A 16,588-nucleotide genomic window follows, 5' to 3' on the forward strand; every position below is an offset into this window, starting at 1 on the left:
ATAAATACAGTAGATCAATCAGTCCGCCAGGGGGCTAGCTGCCAGCAGAGACTTACAGTTGAAGTCGGAAGTTTACATTTTTTATTTTATTTTTTATTTCACCTTTATTTAACGAGGTAGGCTAGTTGAGAACAAGTTCTCATTTGCAACTGCGACCTGGCCAAGATAAAGCATAGCAGTGTGAACAGACAACACAGAGTTACACATGGAGTAAACAATTAACAAGTCAATAACACAGTAGAAAAAAAGGGGAGTCTATATACATTGTGTGCAAAAGGAATGAGGAGGTAGGCGAATAATTACAATTTTGCAGATTAACACTGGAGTGATAAATGATCAGATGGTCAATTACAGGTAGAGATATTGGTGTGCAAAAGAGCAGAAGAGTAAATAAATAAAAACAGTATGGGGATGAGGTAGGTGAAAATGGGTGGGCTATTTACCAATAGACTATGTACAGCTGCAGCGATCGGTTAGCTGCTCAGATAGCAGATGTTTGAAGTTGGTGAGGGAGATAAAAGTCTCCAACTTCAGCAATTTTTGCAATTCGTTCCAGTCACAGGCAGCAGAGTACTGGAACAAAAGGCGACCAAATGAGGTGTTGGCTTTAGGGATGATCAGTGAGATACACCTGCTGGAACGCGTGCTACGGATGGGTGTTGCCATCGTGACCAGTGAACTGAGATAAGGCGGAGCTTTACCTAGCATGGACTTGTAGATGACCTGGAGCCAGTGGGTCTGGCGACGAATATGTAGCGAGGGTCAGCCGACTAGAGCATACAAGTTGCCGTGGTGGGTGGTATAAGGTGCTTTAGTGACAAAACGGATGACACTGTGATAAACTGCATCCAGTTTGCTGAGTAGAGTGTTGGAAGCAATTTTGTAGATGACATCGCCAAAGTCGAGGATCGGTAGGATAGTCAGTTTTACTAGGGTAAGTTTGGCGGTGTGAGTAAAGGAGGCTTTGTTGCGGAATAGAAAGCCGACTCTTGATTTGATTTTCGATTGGAGATGTTTGATATGAGTCTGGAAGGAGAGTTTACATACACTTAGCATGGAGTCATTAAAACTTGTTTTTCCAACCACTCCACAAATGTCTTGTTAACAAACTATAGTTTTGGCAAGTCTTTTAGGACATCTACTTTGTGCATGACACAAGTAATTTTTCCAACAATTGTTTACAGATAGATTATTTAATTTATAACTCACTGTATCACAATTACAGTGGGTCAGAAGTTTACATACACTAAGTTGACTGTGCCTTTAAACAGCTTGGAATATTCCAGAAAATGATGTCATGGCTTTAGAAGCTTCTGATAGGCTAATTGACATAATTTGAGTCAATTGGAGGTGTACCTGTGGATGTATTTCAAGACCTACCTTCAAACTCATTGTCCCTTTGCTTGACATCATGGGGAAATCAAAATACATTTGCCAAGACCTTAGAAAAAAACATTGTAGACCTCCACAAGCCTGGTTCATCATTGGGAGCAATTTCCAAACGCCTAATGGTGCCACATTCATCTGTACAAACAATAGTACGCAAGTATAAACACCATAGGACCATGCAGCCATCGTACCACTCAGGAAGGAGACGCGTTCTGTCTCCTAGAGATGAATGTATTTTCGTGTGAAAAGTGCAAATCAATCCCAGAACAAACAACAGCAAAGGACCCTGTGAAGATGCTAGAGGAAACAGGTACAAAAGTATCTATAGCCACAGTAAAATGATTCCTATATCGACAGAACCTGAAAGGCTGCTCAGCAAGGAAGAAGCCACTGCTCCAAAACTGCCATAAAAAAGCCAGACTACGGTTTGCAATTGCACATGGGGACAAAGATCAGACTTCTTGGAGAAATGTCCTCTGGTCTGATGAAACAAAAATAGAACTGTTTGGCCATAATGACCATTGTTATGTTTGGAGAAAAGGGGAAGGCTTGCAAGTCGAAGAACACCATCCCAACCGTGAAGTACAGGGGTGGCAGCATCATGTTGTGGGGGTGCTTTGCTGCAGGAGGGACTGGTGCACTTTACAAAATAGATGGCATCATGAGGTGGGAAAATGATGTAGATATATTGACGCAACATCTCAAGACATCAGTCAAGGAAGTTAAAGCTTGGTCGCAAATGGGTCTTCCAAATGGACAATGACCACAGGCATACTTCCAAAGTTGTGGCAAAATGGCTTAATGACAACAAAGTCAAGGTATTGGTGTGGCCATCATAAAGCCCTGAACTGAACATTTGAGGCCTAACTGAAAAAGTGTGTGTGAGCAAGGAGGCCTACAAACCTGACTCAGTTACACCATCTCTGTTAGGAGGAATGGACCACAATTCACCCAACTTATTGTGGGAAGCTTGTGGAACGCTACCCAAAACATTTGACCCAAGTTAAACAATTGAAAGGCAATGGTACCAAATACTAATTGAGTGAATGTAAACTTTTGACCCACTGGGAAGTTGATGAAAGAAATAAAAGCTGAAACATATTATTCTCTCTACCATTATTCTGACATTTCACATTCTGAAAATAAAGTGTTGATCTTAACTGACCTAAGACTGGGCATTGTTACTTGCATTAAATGTCAGGAGTTGTGAAAAACTGAGTTTAAATGTATTTGGCTAAGGTGTATGTAAACTTCTGACTTCAACTGTATATTGCAGTAATGTTGAAGGTGTCTGGCTAGTATTATTTAGCCAGCTAGAAGGATGAAGTAAGAAGCCAATGTTAAACGCAGCCTACCTTAGAAGGATCAAAAAAATATTCTACTAAATTCTCATAACTTCACAGAGACTAGGCTAGACAGACAGTGATGTGGCGCTCAGTGGTAAGGCTGAGGCAGGCTGCAATGCTTGCAGAAGGAAGCAGAGGAGACAGAGAGAGAGGAAGCAAGCAGAGAGAGAGGTTAGTACAGAGTGGGGTCACCTGAGAAAAGCTGTACTAATCTTATCAAACAATTTAGGAACTTAAATAAAATAAGACACATGGCTTATCTTCCTTATAAGCCTACATTAAAATGCTATAAAATTAGAAATAATACAGTTACAATTTCAAAAATGTTTGTTTTGTCGCTGATGCTATTTGTCAGCATGAATCATTTCTCATATTTCCTCCCTTTCAGGGGTATAACATTACAATTGTATAGCTAATAGGCTATGTGTTTGTAGATTGACTGAGGTGAATGAACCTACAGCAGCCAAAGTATTAAAATGGCAAGGGTCATTTTTGCTGGTTTTTGCTGTTCTCTCAATAGCATTTAAAAGCTTGTATAGAATTTCAGTAGCCTAAATGATCTTCAACTTACAAATAATTCTGGACTCGTTTGAAATATAGCACCCTTTGTAAAAATGGTTTGCTGCCACTGCTGCATGATTTAAGGTAGACTGTGTGCTGCTGGTCTCCGATCATGTAAGCGAACTCACATGCCTCCGGCATGAACATGTGAAGTCTGCACAGAATACAAAATCACAGGGATCGTAGCATCCCAAAGGGAACTATTCCCAAAGCCCTGCTTTATTCAACTCACGATTCCTCAATGTATCGAGAAAATTATAAATTATAAATACAATGGGTGCATATAAATACAATGGGTGCATATTTCCACACTCAGAACTTCAACCTTTGGCAAACCTCATCTTTGACCTGAAGATGTATTCAATCCAGTGCCTTGTGTGTAGTGCTTGTGTGAAGCTTGACCCAATTTCTTAGTCTGTATACTAACGATTACAAAGTGTTTATCCGTGTGGCACTGTATCAGCATACGTTCATGGTAGAATTATAGCTCCAATCATATTACTGGCATGTGCAACATGCAACTTCTACCAGTACATAGGCTAAGTATCTTGCAAATTAATAATTTTTACATGGCAGATTATAGCCAAATTCTGTGGCTATATGCATTACATTTGTTTGGCTGCTGGTCAAGCACTATTGAGCTATGGATGAAGTAGCTACCTGCATGTGTCAACATAATGCTTGATCTTCGTTATGACAGTGTTATCATCCAATCAGTGTGTGTGATATGCATATCACATTCTAATCTAATTCAGTCAAAATGTAGGGATAAAAAAGCAATACAAATCAGTCAAACAGTAAGACATGTACAAAATGCTAAATATTGAAGATGCATGGATGTCCTTGGTGATATATAGTGATGTTTTGTTCATCCGACAAATGTAATCCCCTGAAATAATCCCCTGAATAAATACAACGATGTTAGGAAATGTTGCCAGCTATTGAACCAAAGAAATCAATTTCTGGAGAAGTATTTTTGTTGTTATTACAAATCTGTCACATTCAAAATGTGCATGTGACACATCTAACTGCTTCCAGTGCATGCTTTATTTAGGTAATAAAAGCAGAAATGGGCAAGCCATCAGTGAAATTTCAATTGGCAGGTCTTGATGGGGAAGCAGTGCCAAGACTATTTGTAGGTGGTACCATGTATCAAATAACTCTCTGTTACTTGAAGGCATGTTTTTAATTAACATAATGGAACCATTGTGGTAATTAAGCGATTTGCACTGTATCATGAAGGGATAGTGAATCTAACACTAAGAGAATATTTGACTTTTACAGGCTGAATTTACAGCTCTGCACATCATCTTTCACAGTAGTTAAAGGAGGTGTTGACAGGTCCTTTTTGTCAGATAAAAAAATAGATCCAAGAAGGTAAATTTGTTAAGATTTGCATAATGCTTGTATGTTGCAGATTTACATACAGTCAAGTGTAACTCATTTGACTATATAACTATACAACTAATATTAGATTAGCCTGGGTGCTAGCGTGAGAGACTGACTTTGCTTTGCCAGTCATAGAAATCTGTGTAGAAATTGCTTTACTAATGAGAGCCGTTATGAAACATTGGGCGGAGCCTTTCAATGATTTAATTCCTTTTGCCCAAGGTCATGAACTGCGTCCCAAATGGCACCCCATTCCCATAGGACTATGATCAAAAGTAGTGCACTGCATAGGGAATAGAGTACCATTTGGGATATACTCATTAACCCTTCTTGCAAAGGCCTTCAGTACAATAAACTGTTTTTTTAGGGGTTCAATTAGCAAAGCTGGGTGAAACCCTATTGTATTTGTTGCCATTGGTTATTCTTCTTCTTTTTCCATAATGGCACATTCCCTAGCAAATTCCTGTGAGATGGTAAGGCTTAGGATGTTTAACCTTGAAGGATAGTAAAGGGTAAAGTGTGCACACATTCATGCAATGCCATGTCAATTGGCCACATGGTGGCACTATAACAATCAGTTTAAAATGCAAACTTTAAAAGGTCACACCCCTCACCCTGTCTGACCTAGAGTCATGAAATTCAGTACATAGGTCCCTCTCCTCACAAGGAACAAATTTGCCTCAAGGACACATAAGGTTCACCATGATGGATTTTCCACAATTTAGAATTTTTGGAAAAACACCAGGGGAAAACGAGTGGCGAGACAGCATTTGCCGCAGTACTTTCAAAGCAGCAGCACCGAATGCGTTCACCAGACATATTCATTAGTTCACGTCATAGAAAAACGTTTTGCTACGGAAACTAACCTCTGGTGGGCTAGATGAAGACCAGGACAGCAACTGAAGGTTAGTGTTTTTTTTATATACATACACATAAAACATTTGTTTGTTACAAAGTCTACTGTGTATAGTGTTAAATATAACCAACCCTGCCTTACATAAACCTTACAGAATTAATAATTGCAGAAGATCACTGTAACCAGATGAACAAATCTGATACTTTTTTACATTGAAACCTACCTGTCTTTTTTATTTTTCAAAGTCCACTGCTTAACATTGTGTGTGTGTGTGTGTATGGAGTGAAATTAATATTTAAATATATTGTAACCATTCTTTGCATAACGCTTAACCCCAGTACACTATACTACAGAGTATGTTGTCCATCGAAGTTGTTGTCTCTGGCTCTTTTGGAGTGTTTCCAAATCACATGACCAGACAAGAAAAACGAAAGGCCTTATAGTCACTGCACAGAGGAAAAGGGAAGCTATCTATAATACTAATCTTTTGTCATAGCCTACAAATAGGACCCAGATTTTTACCTGACCAAGTCCTGAGATCAGGAAAAGCTCCAGGCCCAAGAAAAGACACATTTTGCCACACCATTGTTCATCCTGTGGTACCACCTCTGGATCTCACAATATGACATTATCACGATACTTAAGTGCCAACACGATATGTATTGCAAATAACACGATTCCCACGATTCTATATGTATTGCAATTCGATATTGCGATTTGATGTTCCAAACATATTCCTCTCTATATATTTGATGCAGAGAGACAAGAGAGAGCTTGAGGAAATTCATTTTGATCCGTCAGGTAAATAAGTGGAATAAACAAACTATTTATAAACCAACTATTTAAAATGTCGGCGAATAACAAGCTTATAGGATGAAAAATGTGGGAGTTTTGGCGCAGGGACTTCCGACTAGCGCTTGTTAACGCTAAATAGCAATAACAACAACAAATATTGTCCAAAATAATATTGAGATAATTAACTGTATCGATTTGTACCCCATCACTACTTAAAACACTACTCCTCTGGCACCGAATGACGGATCTGCAAGAAAGTTGATATGTGGCATCTATGGAACAAGGTCTCTCAATACAATATTTTTCAGTCTAGGATCTCAAGCAACAGAGCAATGTTTTCCAGGCTAGCATCTCTTGGGTGTGGTCTGGCACATAAATATTTGTATTGTAACAGAACTGGACTCAACATATGCATGCACTTTCAGATTGACCACACGTTGACGCAATAACGGACACATATGTATATCTTTGATCTGTGTGACTCAGAGTCATGGAACTTTGCATGCATGCTCAGGGAGGTGAGTTTAGTTAATGTGTAGAGTATGGCTCTGTTTTGCCGCATGGGCAGGAAAATCTTAAGTCTTATTACATACAACAGGGAAGAACTATTGGATATCAGAGCGATGTCAACTTACCAGAATTACAACCAGGAATATGACTTTCCCAAAGCGGATCCTTTGTCCGAACCACCCAGGGCATTTGAACTGATTCCAGAGGCTGACCCAAAACAACACCTCCGGAGGAGAGGTTCTTTGAGAGGCTAGTCAATGATCATAACACATGCACCTTGCCTGTCACCCTAGACCCACTTCAATTTGCTTACCGCACCAATAGGTCCACAGATGATGCAATAGCCATCATACTGCACACTGCCCTATCCCATCTGGACAAGAGGAATACCTATGTAAGAATGCTGTTCATTGACTACAGCTCAGCATTCAGCACCATAGCACCCTCGAAGCTCATCCTTAAGCTTGAGGCCCTGGGTCTCAGCCCTGCACTGTGAAATTGGGTTCCGGACTTCCTGATGGGCCGCCCCAAGGTGGTGAAGGTAGGAAATAACATCTACACTTCGTTTATCCTCCACACTGGGGCCCACAAGGGTGTGTGCTCAGCCCCCTCCTGTACTCCCTGTTCACCCATGACTGCGTGGTCATGCACGCCTCCAACTCAATCATCAAGTTTGCAGACGACACAACAGTAGTAGGCTTGATTACCAACAATGACAAGACAGCCTACAGGGAGGAGATGAGGGCACTCAGAGTGTGGTGTCAGGAAAGCAACCTCTCATTCAACATCAACAAAACTAAGGAGATGATCGTGAACTTCAGGAAACAGCAGAGGGAGCACTCCCCTATCCACATCTATGGGACAGTAGTGGAGAAGGTGGAAAGTTTTAAGTTCCTCTGCGTACACATCACGGACAAACTGAAATGGTCCACATTGCAACATTGCCTCTTCAACCTAAAAAGGCTAAGGAAATTTGGCTTGTCACCTTAAACCCTGACAAACTTTTACAGTTGCACAATTGATAGCATCCTGTCGGGCTGTATCACCGACCAGTGGTGTGGTCTGCACAACACATTACCGGGGGCAAACTACCAGCCCTCCAGGACACATTCAGCACCCGATGTCACAGGAAGGCCAAAAAGATCATCAAGTACAACAACCAACCGAGGCACTGCTACCATCCAGAAGGCGAAGTCAGTACAACAAAACAAAGATCGAGATACTGTAAAACAGCTTCTTTCTTCAGGCTTCTTTCTCCAGGCAATCAGACTGTAAAGAAACCATCACTAACACAGAGAGGCTGCTGCCTACATACAGACTTGAAATCATTGGCCACTTTAATAAATCAATCACTTGTCACTTTAATAATGCCACATTAATAATGTTTACATATCTTGCATTACTCATCTCATGTACAGTATATACTGTATTTTATACCATCAATTGCATCTTGCCTATGCCACTCTGTTATTGCTCATCCATATATACAGTGCCTTGCGAAAGTATTCAACCCCCGTGAACTTTGCGACCTCTTGCCACATTTCAGGCTTCAAACATAAAGATATAAAACTGTATTTTTTTGTGATGAATCAACAACAAGTGGGACACAATTATGAAGTGGAACAACATTTATTGGATATTTCAAACTTTTTTAACAAATCAAAAACTGAAAAATTGTGCGTGCAAAATTATTCAGCCCCTTTACTTTCAGTGCAGCAAACTCTCTCCAGAAGTTCAGTGAGGATCTCCGAATGATCCAATGTTGACCTAAATGACTAATGATGATAAATACAATCCACCTGTGTGTAATCAAGTCTCCGTATAAATGCACCTGCACTGAGACTTGTGTAATCAAGTCTCAGAGGTCTGTTAAAAGCGCAGAGAGCATCATGAAGAACAAGGAACACACCAGGCAGGTCCAAGATATTGTTGTGAAGAAGTTTAAAGCCGGATTTGGATACAAAAAGATTTCCCAAGCTTTAAACATCCCAAGGAGCACTGTGCAAGCGATAATATTGAAATGGAAGGAGTATCAGACCACTGCAAATCTACCAAGACCTGGCCGTCCCTCTAAACTTTCAGCTCATACAAGGAGAAGACTGATCAGAGATGCAGCCAAGAGGCCCATGATCACTCTGGATGAACTGCAGAGATCTACAGCTGAGGTGGGAGACTCTGTCCGTAGGACAACAATCAGTCGTATATTGCACAAATCTGGCCTTTATGGAAGAGTGGCAAGAAGAAAGCCATTTCTTAAAGATATCCATAACAAATGTTGTTTAAAGTTTGCCACAAGCCACCTGGGAGACACACCAAACATGTGGAAGAAGGTGCTCTGGTCAGATGAAACCAAAATTGAACTTTTTGGCAACAATGCAAAACGTTATGTTTGGCGTAAAAGCAACACAGCTCATCACCCTGAACACACCATCCCCACTGTCAAACATGGTGGTGGCAGCATCATGGTTTGGGCCTGCTTTTCTTCAGCAGGGACAGGGAAGATGGTTAAAATTGATGGTAAGATGGAGGGGAGCCAAATACAGGACCATTCTGGAAGAAAACCTGATGGAGTCTGCAAAAGACCTGAGACTGGGACGGAGATTTGTCTTCCAACAAGAAAATGATCCAAAACATAAAGCAAAATCTACAATGGAATGGTTCAAAAATAAGCATATCCAGGTGTTAGAATGGCCAAGTCAAAGTCCAGACCTGAATCCAATCGAGAATCTGTGGAAAGAACTGAAAACTGCTGTTCACAAATGCTCTCCATCCAACCTCACTGAGCTCGAGCTGTTTTGCAAGGAGGAATGGGAAAACATTTCAGTCTCTCGATGTGCAAAACTGATAGAGACATACCCCAAGCGACTTACAGCTGTAATCGCAGCAAAAGGTGGTGCTACAAAGTATTAACTTAAGGGGGCTGAATACTTTTGCACTCCCAATTTTCAGTTTTTGATTTGTTAAAAAAGTTTGAAATATCCAATATATGTCGTTCCACTTCATGATTGTGTCCCACTTGTTGTTGATTCTTCACAAAAAATACAGTTTTATATCTTTATGTTTGAAGCCTGAAATGTGGCAAAAGGTCGCAAAGTTCAAGGGGGCCGAATACTTTCGCAAGGCACTGTATGTACATTCCTTTCCTTTAGATGTGTGTGTATTAGGTAGTTGTTGTGGAATTGTTAGATTACATGTTAGATATTGCTGCACTGTTGGAACTAAAAGCACACGCATTTCGCTAACCATGTGTATGTGACTAATAAAATTTGATGTTCTACTAAAGCCTCAGCAGTACTCTGTAGGTTAGCACCATGGTGTAGCCAGAGGACAGCTAGCTTCTGTCCTCCTCTTGTTACACTGACTTCAAAACAAAACCTAGGAGGCTCATGGTTCTCACCCCCTTCCGTAGACATACACAGTAATTATGACAACTTCCCGGGGACATCCTCCAACCTATCAGTGCTCTTGCAGCATGAACTGACATGTTGTCCACCCAATGAAAATATCAGAGATTGAATCTAATACTGAATGCATAAGCTACAGCTAGCTAGCACTGCAGTGCGTAAAATGTGATGATTAGTTGACTCAAAGAGAGAGAAAGACAATAGTTGAACAGTTTAGAACTAATGAATTTCTTTCAATATTAAGGAGACGCAAGAGAGAGAGAGAGAGAGAGAGAGAGAGAGAGAGAGAGAGAGAGAGAGAGAGAGAGAGCTATATTTGGTTGTATTTATTTTTAACTTTTGTCAGGATTTGGCCAGGGTTGTTCCGGTTTTTGGTCACTAGATGCCCCCATTGTGCCTTTTGACCTTTTGTTTTCCCTTGATCCCCATTATTATTTGCACCTGTGCCTCGTTTCCCCTGATTGTATTTAAACTGTCCTGTCGTGTTTTTGCCGTGATTGTGTATCACCCTGTCCTTTGAAGCGACCTGCAGTCTGTGGCCGCTTCTCCAGTTGTTTTCCCCTCTACAAATCTAGAGGATTTCTGTTATTCCGTTTTGGACTTTAATAAACTCTGTTTTCTTCAGTTCTTTGCTCTGTGTTTGTATGTTAGCACCCAGCCCTAGTACTCTGTGAACTCTTGTTGATCCCGGTGGACTCTCTTGTGGAATTCTGTTTTTTTGTTCTTGTTTGTTTGTTTTTGAGTATCTTTTGAGGCTTTTTGTGCTTTACCTTCCACCTTTACCTTCCACCAACACAGAGCAAAGAACTGAGGAAAACAAAGGGTTTAAATACAATCAGGGGAAACGAGGCACAGGTGCAAATAATAATGGGGATCAAGGGGAAACAAAAGGTCAAAAGGCACAATGGGGGCATCTAGTGACCAAAAACTGGAACAACCCTGGCCAAATCCTGACAACTTTTACTTAGCTAAAGAATGCAGCTAGCTAGTTTAGCCTACTCAAACACCCGGCTCAAACAGAGAGGGATGCTATGTTAGCTAGCTGGCTATGGCAATCCAACAATGTAAGTCTTCCAAGTCAAGGTAAGCTTTTGGTTTTATTAATGTATTGCCACCGGGGCCCACCAGTTTAGTTGCGAAACTGCTTTTGACTGTACACTGTACTGCATTATTGTAATTAGTGGGTTTACTAATGCATTAGTTCTAGTAGCTATGTTGACTATGACGTGACAATGATGTAGGCTGTATGTAGCAGTTATAGCAGTCATAATATGAAGGTTTTGCTTGGAAAGTTTTTTGCCTGGTCACAGACAGCAGATGTGTAGTGCACTGAAGTCCACAAGCGAAGGGAAAAGTTGAGAGGAGGAGAGCGCATAGATAGTTGCGAGAAGGAATTATATATATATATATACAACAAGCAAAGTAATGAAGCTGTTTTTATGTGGCTGCTATGAAAGTGAATTGAAAAATGTTTCTTAAACGGAAGCAAACAGAACAAAACAGGGATAAAAATACCTGTATTTGGCCAATAGAAATGTACATTTGCAAATTATGGACTAATGATTACTCCCTAGATCAGCTAGATACAGGCAAGAATGTGCAAGGCGGTATTGAATGTGTCATTGTCTCACCTTGATTACTCAAAATTCTCTCTATGTTGTAAACTTTAATTCATAGGCTCGGTTGTAGCAACCGCATGATGGGTAAAGTGGAAATTCAAGTATCATGTAATAGCCTAAACCTATTGATGTTACATTGAGCTGGGTGAATGGAATATGAATGACAGTCATTCAATATTCTGTAATAGAAATAAGGCCATGTTCATAAAAAAAAAATCCTCCCTCATTTTAAATGGCACCAACCACCACTGGTAGACATATTGTTTGTGCTATAGTTTTGGAAAATATTGTGTTTCAAGATGAACACCCATAGAGGTTATATACCATATTTCATTCCAGTCTGTATAGCAATTCTGGAGAAGATGTTTAAAGTAGTCAAAATCATAAAAAAAAAATCTAAATATTTCAAAAGCATATTGCATGATTTTGAGTTCTGATATTTAACAAGCGTGGTAAGGAGTACAGAAGTAGCTCATCCTAGGGCGGTGTCCAATTTCTCCTGGCAATACAAAGGGAACAAATACAATAGGGCTTTCCAGCCTCGCTGCTGAACCACTAATCAAAGTCCTCTTATTAATATTACCAGACTCCCAACCCATCTATCCTTCTGACAATGAGAACAAATGAATGACTGGAGTAAATATACATCTAGCCAGGCTTTGCCTTGGCTGGACTAGTCCTCTCGAGCCAGCCACTTCACCTGCTGAAAGCAGATATGCATTTTGATGAGTGAAGTGCTACAGTTAAAGGGATTTGGGGGGGATTTCAATGAAGCACCAACGTGGGGCAGGAGAGGCTTTGGAGACGGAGGCAGGATTTATCTCTCTGATTGGATCATTCCTGGCTGGGGGAAAGACTTGGTCCAAGGGTGCATGATGTGCCAGCACTCTCCACCAATTTCTAGTTTTCCCCCTCCACAATATTTATCAACTAATCTCAGCAGAACTGCAGCTCAACCTCACATTCAGACTGTAAGCATACTCTTGCCAGCAGCACTGAGTCTTGGATGCTTTGCTCAGTGGCAAGTGAAGAGACATAATAAGACAAACTCTGCCCCATTAAAAATGCTTAGTGCTTAGGTCACTCCCTTCTTCTGTATTGTACATAATGCATTTTCAGGCTTGCTTTTAGGTGTGTGTGTGTGTGTGTGTGTACCTTTTAAGATATGTCTTGCATATTGCTTGCTTTGACACTCAACCACCCCCCCCAAAAAAATTAAGAGGTAATTTGCTCATTATCATGACAAATTGCTCAAGTTAGGCTTCAGACAAAAACAACATCAGCAGTAAAATAATATGTTGTAATTATGAGGAAACATATTTCTCCTTTTCTGTAGCTTGTCAACAACACAGCATTTTATAAAGATTTAATGTGAGAGCTGCTCTGCTATTGCTGTCAAAATGATGTTTAGTGAATTCAAGGAGCATGTCTATGCCTTCAAAACGTCACTCAGAATGCACTTTCCATATTATACAGAATCCAACAGATGGATAGAAGCCCTCTCTTGCAGATAGATGGTAGAGAAACAAAAGCAATGGAGAAAACGACCTGCCTCCGATCTCAAACCACGTATTCAGGGCATGAGCAAGGTGATTGTTGATTTTGAGCTAAATAGTTCTAGCCATTTTGGGATTTAAAAAATATTTTTTCCTTGCCCATTTTATCGCACACCTGTGTCCTGCTCCTCCCAATAGCTTTCAAATGCAGCTTGACAGAAATGAATAACAAACAACTGAAACAAATAGCCCACCTGATTCCATGAATTCGGTGTTGAAGTTGGTCCAGGATTCCTTGCTTTTGTGCAGATTTTCCTCCATGACTTTAATATCAGCAAAGGGGCAGTTACAATCTGGGAACTTGGCAGAGCAGCGGCACCAGCAGTCATTGTTATGACACAAAAGCTCCCCCTCAGAGTTGCACGCCACGTAGCTGAGAGCAGCCTCCACGAAACGGTTCCGGAGGAATTCTGGAAGGACATCCTGTAAACCTGAATACAGAGGAGAATATTACAGCATCTTGTCATTGATGAAATATGATATTTTAGTGCCTTCAAGTTACATGAAGTTCATGTTCAAAACAAAGCAATATGTCCCCTTTATCCCTCATATGTCTCCATAGTGAGAGCAAAAGTAAAAAAAATGAGATGGGAATTACTATAATTGGGTTGTTTATTGTCGCCACTGCAAGTCAAAGGAACTTAGTTGCTAGTAATTGAGAGTTAGGTATAAAGACCACACATTTCAGAGATATGGCAGAGAATGCCAAACAAAATCCAGAGTGTAGATGGTCAAGGTTATGAAATGATGCGCCTACGATGTTAGAATGAGGGGAGGCATGGGCCCTGGTCAAAAGATGTGCAATACATAGGTAATCGGATGCTATTTGAGACTAATGTTTTGATGGAACAGTTCTATTAAACAATGCCACTCATCAGAACATGCTCTGTATATATGCCTGCACAAATGTCCTTTACTGCACGAGACAGGCTTACACTTGATATACAGTGCATTCGGAAAGAATTCAGACTCCTTGACTCATTCCAAATTTTGTTTAGTTACTGCCTTATTCTAAAATGAATTCAATTAAATGTTTTACTCATCAATCTACACACAATACCCCATAATGACAAGTGAAAACACGTTTTTAGAAATGTTTACAAATGTATAAAAAATGTCAAACTTAAATACCTTATTTACATAACTATCAGACCCTTTGCTATGAGACTCGAAATTGAGATCAGGTGCATCCTGTTTCCATTGATCATCCTTGAGATGTTTATATAACTTGATTGGAGTCTGCGTGGTAAATTCAATTGATTGGACATGATTTGGAAAAGCACACAACTGTCAATATAACGTCCCATAGTTGACAGTGCATTTCAGAGTAAAAATCAAGCTATTATGTCGAAGGACTTGTTCGTAGAGCTCCAAGACAGTTGTGTCAAGGCACAGATCTGGTGAACGGTACTGAAAATTGTCTGCAGCATTGAAGGTCCCCAAGAACACAGTGGCCTCAATTATTCTTAAATGGAAGAAGTTTGGAACCACCAAGACTCTTCCCAGTGGTGTAAAATACTTAAGTCCTATTTGGGGTATCTGTCCTTTACTTTACTATTTCTAATTTGGACACCTTTTACTTCACTCCATTCCTAAAGAATATGACATACTTTTTACTCCATACATTCTCCCTGACACCCAAAAGTACTCTTACATTTTGAATGCTTGGCAGGACAGCAAAATGGTCCAATTCATGCACTTATCAAGTGAACATCCCTGGTCATCCCTTCTGCGACTGATCTGGTAGACTCACTAAACATGCTTATTGCTTCGTTTGTAAATTATGTCTGAGTTTTGGAGAGTACCCTTGGATATCAAGAACATTGTGCCGTCTGGTTTGCTTGATATAAGGAATTTGACATTATTTATACTTTTACTTTGATACTTATGTATATTTTTGCAATTCCATTTATTTTTGATACTTAATATATTTAAAAACTTAATATATTTAAAAACAAATACTATTAGACTTTTACTCAAGTAGTATTTTACTGGATGACTTTTACTTTTACTTGAGTCATATTCTACTTTTACTCAAGTATGACAATTGGGTACTTTTTCCACCATTGACTCTCCCAAGATCTGGCCGCCCGGCCAAACTGACAAATTGGGGGAGAAGGGCCTTGGTCAGGGAGGTGACCAAGAACCCATTGGTCACTCTGACAGAGCTCCAGAGTTCCTCTGTGGTGATGGGAGAATCTTCCAGAAGGACAACTATCTCTGCAGCACTCCACCAATAAGGCCTTTATTGTAGAGTGGCAGCATCATGCTGTGGGGATGTTTTTCAGCGTCAGGGACTGATAGACTAGTTAGGATCGGGGGAAAGATGAACGGAGCAAAGTACAGAGATCCTTGATGAAAATCTGCTCCAGAGTGCTCAAGACCTCAGACTGGGAGCGAAGATTTATACCGTCCAAAAGGACAACGACCCTAAGCACACAGTAAAGACAATTTAGGAGTGGCTTTGTATGTCTCTGAATGTGCTTGAGTGGCCCAGCCAGAGCCCGGACTTGAACCCGATCGAACATCTCTGACAGAGCTTGAGAGGATCTACAGATCTGTATCCTATTCCCAAGGATACTCAAGACTGTTTTCGGTGCCGAAGGTGCTTCAACAAAGTACTGAGTAAAGGGTCTGAATAATTATGTAAATGTGATATTTCAGTTTTAAAATTTTTATACATTTGCAAAAATGTCATTATGGGGTATTTTGTGTAGATTGAGGAGGGGAAAAAACAATTGAATCAATTTTAGTATAAGAGTAACATAACAAAATGTGGAAAAAGTAAACGGGCCTGAATACTTTCCCGAAAGCACTGTACATGCCCCTAAAATAGGTGATATTCAATGTTAATAAAGATAACGTTCAATTTTAAATCACACATCATTTGAAAACCCATAATCTGTTTTAAATGGTAACATCTCTTTCTGATCAATACATATCAATAACCTTGCAGAGAGTTCAATAATATGTATGAAATTGTCTGCTTTTTCTCAATTTCCCTAATGGTTTTGTTTAGTCAGAAGCTCAGCTGTGAGTGTTTGGAATCTAATGATCATGTTAGCTGTGACAAAGGCTTCCTCTCAGTTTGAAACACTTTGGAAATGTTTCAAGAGTGGAGTCAATCCGTGTGCCTTATTATGAATATTTATGTGTGTTCCTT

At 40.1% G+C, this 16,588-nt stretch overlaps 1 pseudogene; it reads right to left on the bottom strand.

Moving 5' to 3' along the window:
- The window catches only part of LOC124009965, a 68,606-nt pseudogene that overhangs the window by 13,767 nt on the left and 38,251 nt on the right, over positions 1–16,588 (bottom strand).

The sequence above is a fragment of the Oncorhynchus gorbuscha genome, linkage group LG22 (assembly GCF_021184085.1).
Source record: "Oncorhynchus gorbuscha isolate QuinsamMale2020 ecotype Even-year linkage group LG22, OgorEven_v1.0, whole genome shotgun sequence".
NCBI classification, from domain to species: domain Eukaryota; kingdom Metazoa; phylum Chordata; class Actinopteri; order Salmoniformes; family Salmonidae; genus Oncorhynchus; species Oncorhynchus gorbuscha.